The sequence below is a fragment of the Podarcis filfolensis genome, assembly GCF_964270895.1.
Source record: "Podarcis filfolensis genome assembly, chromosome: 12".
In the NCBI taxonomy this organism is placed as follows: Eukaryota; Metazoa; Chordata; class Lepidosauria; order Squamata; family Lacertidae; genus Podarcis; species Podarcis filfolensis.
In genome coordinates, this window is record NC_139614.1 from 18,782,847 (window position 1) to 18,803,263 (window position 20,417).

General features: G+C 39.2%; 1 protein-coding gene across 9 annotated transcripts in view; it reads left to right on the forward strand.

Moving 5' to 3' along the window:
• Positions 1-20,417, forward strand: part of ZNF385D (zinc finger protein 385D) — a 589,542-nt gene that overhangs the window by 233,073 nt on the left and 336,052 nt on the right. For 2 of the 9 annotated variants that reach the window (XM_083578091.1, XM_083578090.1), the window contains one exon: positions 7,760-7,872. The exons of the other annotated variants lie outside the window; for them this stretch is intronic. The gene's annotated coding sequence lies outside the window, so the exon portion shown is untranslated. The remainder of the gene's footprint in view (positions 1-7,759; positions 7,873-20,417) is intronic. 9 annotated transcript variants of the gene reach the window in all.

Here is a 20,417-nt window from a genome sequence, read left to right on the forward strand (position 1 = left end):
GATGGATCTATGTAGAGGCATTGGCTGGCTTTCCCTACATTGTGATTTTTACACCACACACACACACACACACACACACACACACACACACACTTATTCATGATATATGGCCAGGTCAAAAATTATGAAACTGATATCATGATACGGACTTCAAACTAACTTTGGACAATATTTTGATATATCACCCTGCCCTAGTGAAGATGGATGTTTTAACCTGGCACCTAAAGATATGAAGGTACCAAACAAGCCTCTCTGGGAAAAGCATTCCACAAATGGGGAGCCATCACAGAAAATGCCTAATCTCATGTTGCCACTCTCCAGATCTCTCATGGAGGGGGCACATGAAAAAAGGCCTCAGATTATAATTGCAGGGTCCGGGTCCTAGTCTAGGCTGGAGGACTGGGTGCAGGGGAGAATTGTCATGTTTTATATAATGATCATTTTGAACACCAGAAAACCTCTGCATTGGGCCATATAAGTACAATATCTTTTTCAAGTTTGTCTATTGCTAATTTCTAATTCATTGAGAGAAGCTTTTTCTGTTGGATTCCCATGTGAGCAGTTGCTGCCAGGTTGAAATCCTCCCACATGTCTAGTGATTAAATATAATTCCCCTTTCTGCAACCCCAACCTTCAAAACTTTCTTCCTATAAAAACATGGTTTGGGTTTTTTCTTCTTCTTAATATCAAATAACACCGTAACCATAACCCATTAAGAATCAATTAGCACCATCAGAGTGTGAAACAGATTTTTATAAGAACCAACCTGTCTGGACAGTTTTTCTTTGTATTGTCAGCTTTTCACAACATTTACCCAAGGAAAGAATGATCACAACTTTGAGCTAAACTTGGATTTATGTCAGCTGTAACAACCACTCCGTCAATAAAAACTGAAATGGAAATATATTGATTTGATTTACATTCCAGCGCCCTCTCTGAGTGTTGTGAATCAAATTCCCAGGAGTTTAAGGATTTAAATAATAAAAGCTGGGTTTATTTACTCAAGTTTCGGAATTTAAAAACAAGTGGGCTTCTAATGTTCTATGGATTTTATGATTATTGATGATATGGAAACTGGGAAGTTAGCTGGAGTGATTCAGGCTTATTGGACTACTTTAGGCTTAAAGAATATACATCGGGAGGAAACAATTCTGCTGATGATGGAACATATATTGTGCCTGCTGAACAGCCCTGAAGGCAGTAAAGGTATGCTTTGCTACCTTTGTTGAGTCTTCAGGTACCCATGCAGCCAAGAGGTACAACGCCTATTAACATCTGCCCCAGTAAATAGTATGCTGGAAGCCGCAGAAACCTACTGTGACAATTCTGCTAGGCATTTGAGGACAGAATTGCTTCTCTCCGTAGCTACATCAAAGCCACTGTTGGGACAGATCCAAGTGAGGTGACCAGTGCAATACACTGTGCAGTGCTGTGTGCATTTGTTTATTTATTTATCCCAGGTCGTGTGCTTTACATACAATTTTCAGATTTTATGTTCACCACAGCCTTGTGACTGCAATGAACAATGCAGGCTATGCAGTCCCCCCCCCTATAAATAGTAGTGACATTCAACAGTGAGAGTGGCTTAGAACTGCAGGCTGGATTCCAGTTAAAGTTAGTTGCTCTTATGTCCATTGAAATCATTGTCAGTACTTAGCCGTGGCTAATGTATGTCCTGTTTCCTTCCATGGGAGAGAAGTACAGACAACAACCGTTTTGCACAGTGTTTACTTTCCTGAACCCCTTGTGCATCAGCGCAGCACCCATAAGCCCGTTACGCCCCTTGTCTTGGAAGTTGGGACAACTTTCATAATCCTAAATGGCCAGGACATAATAATGCATCCAATGCAGTGTTGTTGGTGATTGCATAGCTGAGGGTACAGTGAATGGATCATGCATGAAGTCTCATTAATGTACTAAGTCCTGTGCATGAATCCCTAAACTTTTTTTTTGTATCCCTCCCTAAATTCATTACTTTGTTTTATTTGCTTTGTCCTGTGGTGTCCCTTCTACTAGCTATTTTAATTCTTTACCGAGTGCCCTCTCAGTGTAGCAGCCCAGTTGTGGCGCACTCTATCCAGATATGCCAGGCAAATATATTTTTATTTTCTCAGACTTCTTTCTTTAAAATGTTCATCCTCTTGATTGATTATGCTGCCTTTGTGATCTGTGACCTTTTAGTTTATTATAACAGTAGTAGTAGTAGTAGTAGTAATATTTGTATGCCACCCATAAGACTGGGTTGCCCCAGACACTCTGGGCAGCTCCCAACAGAATATTAAAAACACGATAAAACATCAAACATTGGAAACTTCCCTAAAATAAACAAACATGATCAGAACTGTTTTATATGCCCTGAATTGAACCCCTGTATTCTCTGAATTAGCCTGGTCATAATCCTGCCCAATCTATTTTATATTCTCCCTTGATCAAGCTAAGCTGTGCCACCCACATTCTGGCTTGCCCTTTGACACACATTAAAGATTCTCCATCATGCTGCAAATTAGAGGCTCTTCACATTAAGAACATTTTCTCCCAGATTCAACTGATTCAACATGTCTGGCTTTTAGTTTATGTACTAAGTACCTATCAAAGAACCTGCTCTGACAAGTAAAAGCTCTATTCCCTTGATGCTAGCTCAGATTTGTGGCTGGGGCTGAAATAACACTGATGTTTGCTCATCATTATTTGCTTTGGCTCCTTCCTGGCTAAGAGCTATATTTAAAAAAAAGAAGAAAAAAAACCTTTCCAAATTATTCTTATAACCATATTTGACTATTAATGCATACAGGGAACAATCCTATTGACTAAAAATTAACTTTTCATGACGCATTCACTCTACATATATTTTAAGCAGTAAGCGCTTGCAGCCAAACAGCTAAAAGAAGTACTGCTCACACTGCGAAAGCAACACAGAATGGCAGCAAGTTTACATTTCAGCTGCATTGCAGCGAGAACCTGAAAAACAGCAAAAGCCATGTCCTGGGATAGTCATAAAAGCCATGTACGTCCAAATAACTAGTGGGAGCCAATGCAGGTTTATATGAGAGTAAAAGAAATAGTTTTGTTTATAGCTGGCCCAAGAGGCAAGTTAGGTGTGCAGGAGCATGCAACTCCTGAAAGATAAATGCTAAACTGGTTACAGATGAAATTATGGAGGATTTTCCTTTATGCTCAGCAAACAAGTTCTCCCCCAGTCCTACCCAAACAAAAACTGAATTACTTTAGTTGTAAAGTGAGTACTGATATATTCCCCTTTAGCCAGATATCATCTGGGGTGAATCATGAATGAATCTGAGCAAACCTTTATTGTGAAAATGAAGTGTGGGTGTATTGTGTTCGCTTGAGAGTTAGACGTTCTACCCCCTGGAAATATGTCCTAGCACTATTAAATTAATGCTGACAAACGTAAGGGTATACTGCCTTCCCCCAAAGTCTTGATTTTATTTCCTTTACTCATAACTACTTCTCCAGCACTCTGAGGACCTCATGGCCCGTAGGCCACAACTGATTGGGATAAAACGAGGGTAAATACTGACCAAACTTTATTAGTATTGATTTTTGGAACTTGCATCCCTGGTAAATGTTATGAAGTGTAAAAATAGAAAATGAATGTCAGCTACAACAAAGTGAAGCATAATTGCGACAAATAACGTTAGTTCCAGTCACTTAGGTTTAATTTTGCGCTTAGTCTAAGGAAGCTGCTTTCATGTTGCATCCTGCAGCTAAATTAATACTTTTCGTAAATAATTATTTTTGATCAATGAACTGTGCATAAAATAAATGTGCTGAAGTCTATCAAGTGAGGAATAAGAACTGTAAATGCGCCATAGTTTAAACCAAAGCTTAGTTAGTTGCTGATGTTAAGCAATAAAATGAAATAAAATATCCAAACCTAACAACTGCACAATACTGATTATTTTGTCGGTCGTTATTGGCTGCAACTGAACAGAGTAAAGTGCTCTTAACCCTATTGATTTCAATAGTCGTATGCATGATTTAACCTGAGTTGGATTGTGGTCATCATATTTGTGTAACTAGATACCAAAGCTAGTACGAGCAATGTAAAAATTACTGTAAGTAATTCATGGTTATTCATATGCCTATTGATCATGTGAATGACTACAAACACATTTCTGTAGTGAGCAAAACATTTCCTCCCCAAACCTCACATTTCAGTTGTTGGTTCCATAATTGTGTCAATTACTTAGTAAATAGTTGGGAATACAAATTACCACAATACTTGTTATAATTTCTTTAAAAATCCTTTAAAGTTGATAGCAAGTGGAAGGTAGGTTGTGTTTAGTTTATAGCAATGGGGGGGGAGGGGGGGGAGAAAACACACCTTTTATGTATCTTCCTTTCTTGTTTTTTAATGTTTATGTATTGTACAGATTTTTGGTGAGAGATGTAATTTGAAATATGATGGTGTGTAATATGAAATATAATTTATTTGAAATATACAACTGGATCATAACGATTGGTATTTCAGGTGTTTGTATGTAAATTATAACTTATTTATTTCACAATTTTGAAATAACAGTGATTACTTTTTAATGTTGGTAAAACTATAGAATATTAATACTATAAGCTCCTGGTATTATCTTTGAATAATTCATTTGAGTTGATATTTTTAAACTTGACAATTCATTTCCTCCTTCTCTATGCAACGACAATATATATTATTATATTTACAATCAATATGCATTTAAAAAAATAAGATTGGCTCAAACTTGAGACTGCTAATGATTGGCTGCATGAATATGATGTCATTTGGCTCTTCCTCTAGTTACTAATGGGGTTGTTGATATTGAGCTGGATTTTCACTGTCCTGATTAAGTTTGCAGACTGAAAATCTTTTCTTGGCAGGGCAGGCCATAAAGTGAGATGGTTACAGTATTTTTGGAGAGTGAGCTGAGAAGTCATTTGCTGATACAGCCAGTATCAGTGTGTTTTCAGTGGTTAATTTGTTTCCCCTATGCATCCTGGCTTCTGCAGTCTGGAGAGTAATATGTGCTGTACAAAGTTAAAAGGGATGTTCTTGGATCAACTATGCTGTGCTGAACCTGTGCAGATATGTCGAAAGCAGCCTTCTCCCCCTCTGTCCGCCCCTCTCTTTACAGAACTTGGGGGAAAATTGTGCTGCAGTGGGGTTGTGCTCACCCTAATAACTGAACACAGTGACCAAAGGAATCTTTCTCTCTCTTTTTGCAGTTCAGACTTACTAGGTTTTCCCATTGCCTGCAAGAAAGGCAGAGGAAAATGTGAAGTGGGGTGTGTGTCTGTGAAAATAGCAAGCAGGGGTAGGCACAGCAGTAGTTGTCAGGGGGAAACTTTGGAGAAACCTTTTCTCCTCGAGAAAAAGATGTAAACTCATGTATCTAGCTGGGAGGGGTGATTTTTTTTTTGAGCGATAAATGATTGATAGGGATTAATCATCATTGCCTCTCTGCACACGTTTTTTGTTTGCATTAAAACAGTTTGGAAAGTTACACAGAACTGGGTGAAATGTGTGTTTATAGACAGAAAGTTTGGTTACAGACAGAAAGCAACTGTGGTAACTCAAAGCAGTTTACATTAACAATTAAAAACAAAAACCTAAACACACACACATAAATGTAAAAGTTGTGGTTCATATCTTGTAATATTCTAAAAAGTATTGCCCAGTTTAAATAAGACCTCAGATGCAAAAAAAGTGCACTCACTTATGTATGTTTCATGTGTCACGGCACTTTAACAACGCTTTAAGATACGATGGTTCTTTACAGGCAAAGCAATTTATGGCCCTGAGGAAACTTACTGGAGTGCCGCTGCTGTCAGCTGCAGAGCTTCAAGCCATGTGAAACTCTGCATGGTTCAAGAACTGCTCATGCCCTTCTACACAGCACCTCACTACACAGTACCTGCTATCCATGCACCCCAGTGATGACATAACTTCACACCTGAGATGGACCTGACCCTATGCTGACAACTGCTACACCCACATCACAACCACAGAGCACTGAACGTGGCATGTCTGCACTAAATCACTGCACACACAGCCACTAGGATATATAAATAGAGACCACAACTCAGATGATACGACACAGATTATGGGACTATATCTTTCTGGCTCTATGTTTTGCACCTTTGAAGGCAAAGTAGATGTTTATCTTGAAGTTTGGCTTCGCGTAGCTGATATATGTTTCACAAAGAGCTGGCACAGGAGGGTCCAGGATGGATGGGCAGCATGGTTTGGGGGAAGAGGGGCTTTAACTCACTGCCCTAGCTGTGATGGTAATCAGAATTGTCCCCCACCATGCCAACTATTTGCAGTGGAAGCAAAGCTCCCATTGGGGCTCTACAGGATTTCTCAAATAAATTAGTGATTAAACCCCCCCCCCCAATCCTGGCAAATTGCCATATTTTCCTTCTGCAGATTTGTTTCATTTATTAAATAGGTTAGTTTCGATTTTGTATAAACTTTGTTCATGAGTCACAGTGCTTGCTTGAAATATCAATGTTATGAGCAGAATATTTACAGATAAATATCTAATTTGTGTTTTTAGGCATTAGTATCTGATATACACCATTTCTGCAAAACTGAAAGTTCAGCTCAGTCCATAAGAAATTAATTACCTAATGCAATTTGTTTTGCTTAGAGCTGCATCTGAGGAAGCTTTAGATAAAGTGAATGCAGGGTATTGACATGTTGAAAATACTTTGCACCAATCCTGTGGAAGTCTGAGGGTATTTTTCCTTCCCATTAAGTTTCAAGTGATACATTTTATTGAATTGTATATGGAAATGAACAGATAAATCAATATAATCTCTCCTATTTGTTCAAATACTAAATCTAATTTTGTGTGCTCCCTACACTTTTCTATTTTTATCAAGATCCATTCTTATAATTAAATGTGTGTGTGTGTGTGCCTTTCAAATTGAAACCTGATTATTAAACTACAAAATGCATATATTTCTGGCTTACTGCTGTATGAACCATCCTACTCTTCCAGCTTTTAAACAATTCCAAGGAAGAGTTCCAAATTCAGGTAAATTAAGTAAACATAAATGGAATTATATACAAAACAGTGGATTGCGTGGTTGGTTAATTTGCACCATTAGGAACACTCAAACCACTCACTTTTTCTATTTAACAAAAGCAAAAGACAAGTGGGCCTCCCTTTGAAAGGCACTACTTTCCTGTATGGAGGACCAGGACAATGGTTTTCACTACCATGACCTGCTTTTGACTTTCCTTTGTCAGCACCTGCCAGTTTGTAAGCACATACATAATGTTGGATTGCATGGGCTGACTTGGCAAGACGTTTATGCTGTTACGTTATGATCCAAACCAAACAGAAGATACTCAACATCAACATAGAGACTAGAACAAATATAGACACAGATACGGGTGTTTCTGAAAACATAGAAGGGATATTGCCCCCCCCCCCCCCGTCCACTCCTTTAACCTTTCAGTACTGGTGTACTTTGGAGATTAGGTATTTTATGGTAAGTACTATCATTAGGATAAAAGAGGAACACCAGTGATGAGCTGGATGGAGAGACTTGAGCATTGAAAATGCATTTGCGCATCTGCAGTCATCAGTCATATAAAATTGTACCTAAACCATAGTAAATGTAGGTACATTCAATATGAGTTTTTTCGGGGGGGGGGGGGGGGCTTCAGCAGGTGCAAGGAATTCCTTGCAGGCTAAGAAGAAAGAGACACAGTAAGATGTAAGGACAGCAAAAGCACCACTCTTGTTTTTCATTACAGGAAACGAATACTCTGGAAGGCTTGAGAGCGAGGTGCATGCACCTTCGTAACAAGACAGGATGGAAGCATACCAGTAAATTAAGCAGGGAGGCAGCTGCCAACACAATAAACATGTGAGTAAAAGAATATTTGTGCCATCCATGCTGCCAAACTGATGATAACATATGGCCTGCAAGATTTTGAACTATTTTCTGAAGACACTCTGAAAAGGCTCTGTGCCTCACCATGTACACATTGTTGTCAAGTGACATGACTATTTAGAAGGATACACATTGTTAATAATTCCCAGAGGAATGGCTATGCTTCTCTGTTGCAGAAAAACAACTCCTTAGAGACCAACAAATTGTGTATCTTAGAATGGACCACATGAAAGCCAGTTTCATTAGATGCATGAAGTCTTATCCTGAGTTGTGTGTGTGTGTTGTAAAGAATGAGATCAGAAGGAAAGGAAATGCAGAAGGTATAGACTGTGATGATTATATTATTGATGGTAAACACACACATACACACACAATTGTTATTGATTCTGGCCCTGCTAAATCAATTTGTCTACCTGGGACATAGATCAGTTGCTTGTTTGGGACAGAGTTGCACTCCTGATTAGCAGGTACATAGTGGGGTACTCCATCTCTGTCACTAGAAGCCCAAGTTACCTTTTGTGGTCAAGAGGTGTTTTCTACCAGTTTGGGCTGGTGCTCAGTTGTGACTGCAGTGGTCCATGCATTGGTAAGCTCAAGGCTTGATTACTGCACTTTTTGTGAGGCTGCCCTTGCATCTGGTCTAGAAGTTTCAGCTAGTGGAAAATGCAACAACCAGACTGCTCACAGGATTAGTGGCCCCAATCGCAGTGGTGCAGGGCAGGGGATGGTATGGTGTGGGTGGTGGGGCAGGCTGGGTAAAGAGCACATGGCACAGGCAGCTAGTGACTATGCCATGGGCCAGCCCCTCCTTCATCCTTGGGAATTATGGTTGTCCTTCAGCCAGCCCTCAGGTCTCTGGCTGCTGTTGCTGAATGTCAGGTTGGCTTGGAGCAGGCATAGGCAAACTCAGCCCTCCAGATGCTTTGGGACTACAACTCCCATCATCCCTAGCTAACACGACCAGGGGTCAGGGATGATGGGAATCGTAGTCCCAAAACACCTGGAGGGCCAGGTTTGCCTGTGCCTTGCTTGGAGTAAGGCCTCACCACACATGCCTTATGCAAAGAAATTAGATGCTGTCAATGCAGAACTGGACCCTATTGATTAAAATATATTGTTGATTTTGAAATGGATAGGTCAAGTTCATGAAACATTTTGAAGTGATTTACTGGTTCTTTGAACAGGACAGCGTTAACTGGTTGGCGAGCAAAAACAAGAACCACCCCTTGTTTTCTTTTCAATGTGAATTTGAGTTTTCCAGACTCCCCTCACTGCTGCCCCACCCCTCGAATCAAGCTAAAACTGACTTAGACAACTGGTTGGTGTAATGCCAATATCTTCAGAAGCAAATTGAGACAGAACTAGATTCTGAAGTAGGAGACATCTCTTTATAGAATAAAGCATTAACTAGTAATAGGGCTTTGCAGGGAGCTGTCATAATTAATAAGCACCCACGCACAAGGCTTGCTTTGTTAAATACAGTGTAATCCTTACAGGAGTTATTGCATGCAATAATTAACTTGATTACAGAAGGCAGAAGGGGAAAAAAGTCTCAGACTAATCAAAGCACCCTCTGTAACTCATAGGCTTTAATAATTATTATTTTCCCTCTTACAAACTGCAGGTGCTTCGTTATGAGTTTTGAGAATAACTAAATGCTTGTCCTTAAGATTTGATTAATATTTAGGAGTTGCTTTAACGTCATAGAAAGCATTAATCAGATCTTTAATTTTTGGATCATTTTCCTGTTTGATTGGGGATAAAGTACTCATCAAAATGAATTAAACAGGCCATTTCAGTGCAGAAAGTTTGGCTAGTTCCTGGCTGTGGAGTTCAGGGCCATTGTGTGTGGTTCAACTTTCTTTTGAGGGAGGAAATACTTTGTGAATATAATGCAGGTATAAAAAAAATTAAGGACTGTGCAACACAGTATTTTTCTGAGGCTGTAATATTATTGTCCACTTAAAATAAAGGGATTCTCTAACTCTTACAGTGCTGTAGTTACTCGCAAAAAGCACAAGTCATATTTCTAGGATTTTGAGACATTGCTTTTTGGTTGACACAAATAAGGGGTGCATCAGTTCTGGGTGATCAGAGCTCTGCAGCCTAGGCATTTATTTATAAAGAAATGTCTACCTCACTTCTCTTTATAAATAAATCCTAAGTGGCTTACAGAATCACTAAAACACACCAACTCAATATATACAGTAATAAAGCCCATTTTGTCTTTAAAACAGTATTGCATATTAGGAGCACCATACAAGTTTATAAGCAGGGAGATAAAAACGGTAAACAACACTGGAAATGTGACAAAATACAATAAAATAAAAAAGTAACCCTGTCCCAAGTCATGTAGGACTTTGTAGGTCATAATCAGTACTTCAAATTGTGTCCAGATGTGGACCCAGCCAGTAAAGCTGTAAGACTGGCCCTGGTCAGTGTTCTGGCTGCAGAATTCTTAAAGGGTATTCTGAAGTTTCTGAATACCCATCAAGTGTCTGTAATTTCCAGGGACAGTCCCAGATTTAGAGATGCTGTCTCACTTTTTGATTTGATCGCAGAATGTCCCTCTTTTCCTTAGGACGTCCCTATTTCCATCGGAGAAATGTTGGAAGGTATGGAGTTATCCGACCCCATAGCCATCTGAAGCAGGCATCCCCAAACTCGCCCCTCCAGATGTTTTGGGACTACAACTCCCATCATCCCTAGCTAACAGGCCCAGTGGTCAGGGATGATGGGAATTGTAGTCCTAAAACATACTACTACTACTACTACTGCTAATGGAATAGGACATTCCCATTCTCATTGGAGAAATGTTGGAGGGCATGTCCTTGAAATGTAGCCCCATGTAGACCAAACAACATTACTATGCACTACAGTAGTCCAAACAACATGTATAGTGGTTTCTATGGCCAGACTACATGTGCTGATTCACCAACACCACCGTTTGAAGTCTGCCCCATCAATCAGGAAATATTTTTAGCCTCTCAAAAATTCTAATGGATCAATACAACATGTTTATTACTTTAACAGTGAAATCCTAAGTAAAATAATAGTATAAAAAGGTAAAGGTACCCCTGCCCGTACGGGCCAGTCGTGTCCGACTCTAGGGTTGTGCGCCCATCTCACTTAAGAGGCCGGGGGCCAGCGCTGTCCGGAGACACTTCCTGGTCACGTGGCCAGCGTGACGAAGCTGCTCTGGTGAGCCAGCACCAGCGCAGCACACGGAAACGCCGTTTACCTTCCCGCTATAAAGCGGTACCTATTTATCTACTTGCACTTGGGGGTCCTTTTGAACTGCTAGGTGGGCAGGAGCTGGGACCGAAAGACGGGAGCTTACCCCGCCGCGGGGATTCGAACCGCCAACCATGCGATCGGCAAGTCCTAGGCACTGAGGTTTTACCCACAGCACCACCCGCGTCCCTGCACAGTATAATAATAGTATAATCATGGCTAATAAAAATGTGCTTAATTAAAATACCAGGAAAAATATAAGCTGAGAATCCCCACCTCCTATGCCGTTAGGCTGAAAATAGCTGGGGACTTCTAGAAATAACCAATTTTCCTTCCATGAACCAGAAAGGTAGAGATATAAATTTACTTTGAAACCATGATAATGGCAATCCAAGTGATGTTGACATCAGCCTGGTGTTTCTTGCCATTGCTGAAAGAGCAACAGTTACTGTTTAATTCTAATGCAGTAAGATAGCCTGCAGCTAAATAATACATTTCTGTTAGCAATTATTTAGCACAATCCTGAACTGCAAATAAATTTACATAAAAATTTGCCTCTTGTAGAGAGTACTTACAGGGAATGTAATTGGATGTAGAGAGAAATAAAATGGCTCCAAATGGATGAAATGTTTGCATTACAAGAGCATTAGCATTCCAAAATCCTTTATAGAAATATAAACATATACATTGCAGTGTTTAAATACTAAGCAGGCATATATAATATTTAATGATGTGCCATCAAAGCTATTGCTTTTTGTACAAAAAAAGAAATGTATGCATTGGAATACTTTTTGAAATCCCACTTCTATCTTATGCAAGGCTGGAATATCAATTTTTACCCTTGCATCTCCTTTCCTCCTCTTGCTTCCCATTCTTATTTCTACCATTGTCAAATTTCAAACAGCAAGTTTCTTGAAGAATGAGCCTTCCAATTTTGCCTAGACTGCTTTGTAAAACAGCATGTACAATGAAGAGAATAATAATAATAATAATAATAATAATAATAATAATAATAATAATAATAATTCTTCCCAATGATCTAGACTGTACATTCTACTTTGGGATGCTTCTTTCCCCTTTTGTGTGTGGAAGTAGTTTATTCTCAAGTTCAAGGTCTTAGCTCTTATGTTCAACCATTGTAACTTCTATTATCTGTGATCAGCGAAGTTCTAGAGTGCTGGTAGGGTTAGCCCTTACACATTTTCAAAAATAAGGAAATGCATCAACAAAAAAGGGATAAAAGAGGTCATATATTTGCATATGCTAATTTATTTGTTAATTTGTTCAAATTTAGCAATAATGACTGTAATTTTAAATTGAAATAGGGTGTTTTGCATCAAAGTGGGGGAGACTATGACTTGTGTGCCTCCTCAGTCTGCTTTCTAGGTGCTGACTGTTGGAAGGATACTTGAAGGCCCTTGTACTTCCTTCTTATGTTTCTTTTGAGCCATAATTAGACTGGACAGTTGGTTTAAATGGAGGACTCCTTCAAACAGAAGATTGCCTTCTGTAAAGAAGGACATTTCACCACCTTATGCACGTAGAATTATTGTTGCTAAGTACTGTGAGCAGATTGCTTGCTTAAGAATAAGACCTAGTTAGAAACCTACCTGCAGTCGTAACGTTTGGAACTGGACACTGCACGGCGCTCAGAAGAGATGTGGTTATTTAAAACAGTGTTATCTTTCTCTTTGATTTGTCAGTGAGGCTGATGTGAGGCTGAATCATCTGCCTGACCCACTTAGCTCCAGAGGTTACCACTTTGGAGTGGGAGCCTGCACACAGCAACCCCACTTTGTGTATGAACCAGACCTAAGTGAAGAAAGAAATGTATGAATCCACTCTCAAAAGTGCAGTTAGAGTAAATCTGACCTCTTTACAAGCTGGAAGTGGAGCAAATCAATTTTTTTTAAAATAAACACTTTAGAGGTCAATGTTACATAGCAATTCATATGGGCTGGCATTTAAGCAGAGATTAGCTTATTCATGAGAGGACAATGACTGACACCTCCCCTAGCAAGAGGACTGGGGGCATGGAAACACCAGAGAGCTGTTATTTAATGGACTGCACTAAATGTCTTAGTCTTTAAGTTGTAACAATACTATTTCTCATTTTTAGAAAAAAAATATTGTTACTGTACAAATAATAGAACTGGGTGATAACCATACTAATGTTAGCTGTACTTGAAGCAGACTCATTGAGTAGAGTGTGAAACCTCTTGAGTGTGACTTTGTTGGATATCACCCAGTGTTTCTCCATAATAAAATACTATTTATTCATATTCCAACATATTTCTTGGGCTTAGGGGTTGGCACGTTGGGATATACTGTAAACACATAGGGTGTCATACAAACCCAGCAATATGATATTAATAAAATTGATATTGCTGAACAGATTCTTAATTTGAATTATATTGCATTTTTCCCCATTCTAGTTAGCTGATATGTAGAACAAACTTGAAAGTATTTTTTTAAAGGCTTCAAAGCTGCTTAATTGGACATAGTTTAAACATGTTTGTTAATTATTCCCTACTTTAAATCGTGTCATGTGCAGTAAAGATTGAGAGGCTGCATGCTCAGATTTCAACATTAATCTAGCCATTCAAATAATTGCAATTAATGTATCAAAATTTGCTATTTAAATTGTTGTAATTGCACCCAGCTGCATTCAAGTGGCCTTATTATTCCTGTAGGGCAAGGGAAGATCAATAGATGAACATCCTCACTGTCAGATCTCAAATAATTTTCTGGTGCTGCTCTGCCTTGCACTCTTACACTCATAAGAATGAATTGCAATTAAATATTTTGACCTAACTAATCTGTGATTCCTCGTGAAGTCTCAGAATACTATAATGCTATATAAGCTGTTATTGCAGAAACCTATGCCAACGTCGAATTTTCTAGCATTGTTTCTTTCTGCTCTGCATAATTATGTTTAAATAAAGCACAGAGAATATACGAATTATTGTAAAATACGAAGATTGCAATAAAACATTGATCATAGGGGCAGTATTCCAACTGGACAAGCAGTTCGGTTTGGGCTAAAGGGTAGTAAAGGCAGAGATAGCCTGATGTTAAATTTAGGTGATAAGATGCCAGAAGGGCATGTATGGAGCTGAATTAGGATAAAGAAGGATGTTGGAAGAAGATACATACCGATGCAAGGCAGAGTGTGTGCTCTGAGAACTGGGGAGAGGAAGAGAAAGTGTAAAACAAATATCACCTATTACAAGGCAGGAGAAGTGAAGGAGATTGCAGTGTATCAGGAGGTCATGTGAATCAGGAGGTCCGAACATGTGAAACTCAAGGATTTCCTAGGCAGTTTCCCTTTTAATTCTTGGGCTTTTATTATCCACAGCACTCAGGGTTTTTCTAGGTCCCCTTGATCTCTATATTACATGGAACTAACACTGTGGTGTAGGGAGAGACATGTGCTAAGAGAGACATAATGTCCAAAACATAGCAAGCCTCTGAAAGAAAGATTGCCACAGGTTGATTATTAGAATTTTACCTGTATTATAGTCTATATTCTGTTTTCGTATGCTGCTCCCTGCTTTGGGATGAAAGCAACACACACACACACACACACACACACACACACTGGAATGGTAACTTGCAGCTAGTTGGAATTTTTATTACATGAAATAATGTCAGTCTTTCCTACAGGAAAAAGAGTTGAATTTTTAATATGGGATTGCCCCCCCCCAAAAAAATGTTCCAAAAGAACTTTCGCACACTGTATTTAATCTCTTTAAGAGAACATCCCAAATGAAAACAGCTATGCTTCTATCGTTCTTTCCTGATGGTGCTTGTTATTTCATGTTGACAACTTGTGTTTTCGCACTTCACCTCCAGATTAGTGCACTAAGCTGAAAGGTGACTTGTGCGCCTCTCCAGCTATTCAACATCTTTGTGCCGTCAATTTTCAACCACCAGGACCAAGATGATGATGTTGTGAAAAGGTGGTTTCTTCAATCAATTTCTTGATTGTACGAATTTTCACAAAGCTAGAGCTGTGGAGGTGGTGTCTGAACTCCATTGTCATCCAAGGTCATAACTGCGTCCTAAACATTTCAGAGTACTATAATGAAAAAAGTAATGCATGAATGTATATGGCTGTGGTGGAAGAGAAACACATTTTTAGTTAGTATATGGTTGTGATGAAGAAGTCAGATGCACAGTTCAGCCCAACTTGCATTCTCATTAGGTGAATTGACCTTTTGGGCTGAAAATTAAGTCTGTTTAGTTTCTCTAAAACTCCTGTCAGACTGTTGGGCAAGACCCAATGGTGGGAGGGGAATCAGGGAACGGTGACAAAAGTAAGTCACCCAGGAAGTAAGTGTGGGTGCATGTATATGTGTGCATGTGTACAAGGTTTTGAGGGTATTCTGCACCAGCAAATTATCAAACCATGGTAAAACATCACACATTAAAAACTTCCCTATATAGGGCTGCCTTCAGATGTCTTTTAGTTTTGTTGTAGGCTTCGAATCAGGTTGCGTGCAATACTTGGGATCAAACTGGATTTGACCAAACTGGGAGTTCTGTGATTGGCTACCCCATTTATATTTACCCTGTAGCAAAATCAGATAAGGGTTGAGGCACTAGCAAAGGGCATTTTCCACAAATGTAAGCAGGATGCACATTATTTATCATGAGGCTTTCACAAATGACGCTTTCCAGATGAAAAGGCATCATTGGGGTCAAACTAGAAATGACCTTGGGAGAGCCTTGACTTGGACTCCCATGCATTATTATTTTTAAGTAAAAGCAAATCACATTGAAGTCACAGTCCTGTGTATCTTTAATACCTTCCCCCGTGCCATTTCTGGAGTATATACACCCCGTGTATCCTTGATGAACAGGAGACAAAATGCACAACTTTTCATCTTATGATATATTGGACATTAATATAAAAAGATGTGCAAAACTAGGATGTGCAAATCATTATATTTCCCAGTTACCAGTGCCCACTTTGGTCAGTTGGCACTCAAATGGTCTCCTATAAATTCTAAGGTACAACCCACACTGTAACTGGAGTTATCGCTGGCAGCAGCCAACCATAGCAATGTCCTCCGGAGCACATTCATTGAAAAGCATTGGTATTTATTCAATTATTTGCAAGTAAGAAGCACATAGATTTTGTTTTCTATCAATCAGCCTGTTTTTAATACTGTAATCATTACATCAGTCAAATAATCCATGTCAGACCTTCGCTATCAAACTGTATTCATTACTTTGTAGCTCAGACAACCTAATGATAGTACTGCCTGCTCAAAATAGCGCTTCATTCACTTATATGCATTTTATAGATGATGAGCACGATCTATTCCCTTTCATGTGTGCACTTCTGCTTAGGTGGGGATGGTATTGTTCCTTGTAAAGTATTGGGGAACAAAGCTAAAAACTGTTGTAAGCTGACAACAATAGACCTGAATCATAATTAGCCTCCCAGCTTCTGCCATTCCATTCCCTGCAGCTGGCCACAGCTGACCCCTCGTTTCCTCAAGCCCAGGTCTTAAAGGAGCCTTACTGTCACAGGGATCTCCATAGGGCATCCTTGAGTTTCCCCACCTTTTTCAGCCACAGTTCCTTGGCAGGATACTGCTGTACATGACTTGGACATGGTGCCCAACCATCCTATTCAATTACTTCCAGCCTGCTTAAACTTCCAGCTATATACCATGGTATCGTCAGGGAGAACAGTTCTGGTTGCTTGAATTTTATCTTCATATATAAATATCACAGAGAGAGCCATTACATCAGAATGGTATTCACTGGACTAGTTAATAGACTATAGTTTCCTTATTGAGTCAGTGGTGTTCAACAAATAACTGCAGTGCTGTTATATCAGTTGCAGGAAATAATGAGGCACCCAAGTTTGCCTACCTTGTGCATTTTGGATAGTAGCAAGAAGATACCTGGTTGAGGGGCCCGTAGTGTGTTCTCTAGAAGTGTTTATAAGTAGTTTCTCCCCTATATCTTATACCCCTGTTTCCATATGTATGCCAAATGAGGATAAGTTTGCATCATACTTCTTGAAACCTTAATCATCCAGTTTGTGTTTAAGGTGCCACAAGACATGCAAAGTTAGTTATTCTTGAATCTAAAAATGATAAATTGTCACACTATAGTAAATATAGTAGCAGCAAAGGCAAATTTTGTGTAATAACAAGAAATGGCTAAGATACCTGTCTTTGTACTCTTGCAGTACATCTTTTTGTGGTGTGCAATGTGGCAGTCATCTTTGGTTGCACAACCATTCCTCCTTTTCAACCATTTCAACCCCCAAGGACTGTTGCAATTAAAGTGGTTTTGCTTATACTGCACATCTGTGAGCCTGCATTTATGAACTTCACTTGCCGGGAGTGTTTTTTGGAGAACAGTCTGCCGTTGCAGTGACTTCTTATTTGTAAACCTGAGCTTGTTAAATGCAAAGAGCTATACTAAGGCAGCTGTACTGTTGAGATTTATACTCACAAGTCAAGAAGTTCAAAGTCATCGTTCCCCTGACAACCATACTGTGTGTCCCCTTGTTCATACTTGATGACACAGTTTTATTACTATGTCTGCGTAGAGACTTGTATATATCGAGCTCTTTGTGCAATTCTGGCATCAGGTTTGGAGGCTTGTTTCAGGATGGGGAAGATGGTACAGCAAAACAGCTATGCCATATTAATGTCCATTCCATATTCAAAGGGCAGAAAGTGATCTCACTCCTTTTCATTTTAATTAATTTAATTAATGCATTTACTTTACATTAATAGTACCATCAAATCCCTAAGGGTTAAGGCATTTTTCTACAAAGCTTGGCTACTTGACTATGGAATGAATGCATCTGTAACTGCTGTTTGTGAGAGTTTGCAGATCAAGTAATATAACATTGCACATACATCACCTCTGTGGGACCTAAAATTTGGGCCAAACAATGTATTTCAGTTGAAAAGAATTGTTTGGATGCAGTGACAGGTAGAGATAATAGAAACAGCAATAACCTCCCACTCAATTTCTATTTCTTCTGCAATAAAAATTATTTATTTTGATCTGTAATTGTCCTTATTTCATGGACATGGGGAACTATTAACACTGTGAACATGTTGGAGCTGAAAGGAAAGATTGGAAACAAAGTGAAAGCCAAGGGGGAAAGAGTACAGCTTCCTTCAAAAATAACTTCCAGTGCCTTTGTCCCTCTACTGAGAGGACCACATTCTTCTATTCCTGCTCAACTGGCAAGTGACCACACCTGCTATTTTACCAAGGGACCAATGGGCTCCCAAAAACCCTCTGTGTCTCTTAACTTAACCCTTATGTCTCTCCATCTCACTTCCACTGCAGTTGGATGCAGATTTTTAATCTCTTCTTTCATAGTTGCAAATCACACTCTACATTTAGCATCATGACCCACCTATAAATTCCTCACCCACAGCCACAGGAAAGAATAGTTCAACTTCTCATCTACATATGAGGTAGATACAGAAAAATGGGAGAAATGGAGTACTTAAACCATCCTATGAGGAATGACGTATTGAAACCATCCCCACGTGTGTCTAAATCAGTCACTGTCCTCCTTTTAACCTATAGACTTCTATGAACAATGACAGGTTAATTCCCCTCTCACGATCTGCTACTGTAAAGACTGGAATATTTCCTTATTTTAAACTTAAGTGTTATAAAGTTATACTAATGTTTACATCAGGTATAGGTAATGTGGTGTCCGTCAGATGTTGTGTACAAAAACCCTATCATCCCTGGCAATTGGCTGGGACCGAGAGTTGTAATCAACAGCATCTGTTGGAGGGTATAATGTTGGCTAGCCCTGGTTTACAGCATGAAGAGAAATTAAAGGTCTAAATTAGTCTTGAACAGCTGCAATTCTGCTCTGCTCTAGTAAAAATTTGTGTAGACTGCTATAGGCAGCCAGGTCTGAAGTATTAAAAATGCACTGTGTTATCAGACTCCAAAAAGGAACTGAAAAGAAAAATGCCAGAATGTAAAAAGAGTGCTTTTAATCCAGGCTCAGATATCTCATAAGTAACCAAATGGAATTTTAAAATAGCTACAAAAATGAACCTTTGGGCAAACACATGTAGCACAAACTGCAGCCAAAAAGAAAGCCCTTTTTTCTTGTTTGTCGTTGTTGAAAAGAAGGTTCCAAGTGCCTGCAAAGAGTGAGTGACTGAAAAATTACTTCTCATTACCCAAAATGGTGGAGATGCTATTTGCCAGCACAGTGCAATAATGTAGCTTGCCTTGTGTGCCTGAGAATCTTGCATGTCAAGCAGCTGCCAGGTACTTTAGCATTTTCAGTATAAATGAGATGTGTAGTAGTAAAGCAAAGCTGCCTGCTAAGAAGCTCAGACTGAGCCTTGGCACTTACTCTAAAAACAATACCTTTGTGAATATTCCAGAAGGCAATTTAATGTGATTCTTAGTTGATTAAAGTGTTTCTTTACAGCAGCTTCAATCATGGACTAACGTTGTATGTGGAAGAGTTTAAGAGCGCCTGATTTTGATAGATATTGCCATTGAATGCTTTCTGACTGAACAGAAGAGAATGTGGTGGTATCTCCTTCAGATTTGGTGTTAGCAAATATTCTTACAGTCTTGTTGTTTTAAAATTACCGTCTATTGAATAAGAACTCGAGTATAATTTAATAGCATATATTAACTAAAATTGTCATGAATAGCCATTGGCAACATGCTGTGTAAGCTCATGAAATATAAATAGGCATTCTTCAATATGTGTCTGACATCAGAACTTGCTGCAGTATAACTCAGTTGGAAATTATCCAAGCAGACTGTAAACAGCAGAAGACCTCAATGAAGAGAACACTAGACAGTTTTGAATCTGAATTTGTGGAAGAAAACTCATCTTCAGTCCCTCTACTAATCGCCTAAGAACTCCTACGGTTAACAAATAAATTGTATCACCTGTTCCCAAGTTGTCCGATTTCACTTCTTTGAGCAGGAAAACATGAATACATGGCATGATGTCAGATACTTATTGAAGAATCCTACTTATTTACATGAGTTTACTCAGAACACTGTGGTGGCTACTTGGGGCAATGAATAGATGAGGTGCAACTTATCAGTTTAGTTTTAACAGGTGTGGGGCCGCTGTTTTAGGAGACAGCCACATGTCTCTTGTGACTTCTTTTGTCTGCACAGACAACGTGCATGCTTCCTTCTGACCTATTTGCTTTCTATACTGTTGCTAATGATAAATGTCTGATCTCATTCATCCTAGAGAGCTTTGTTCTTTAGAATGTTTCCAGACACAGGGT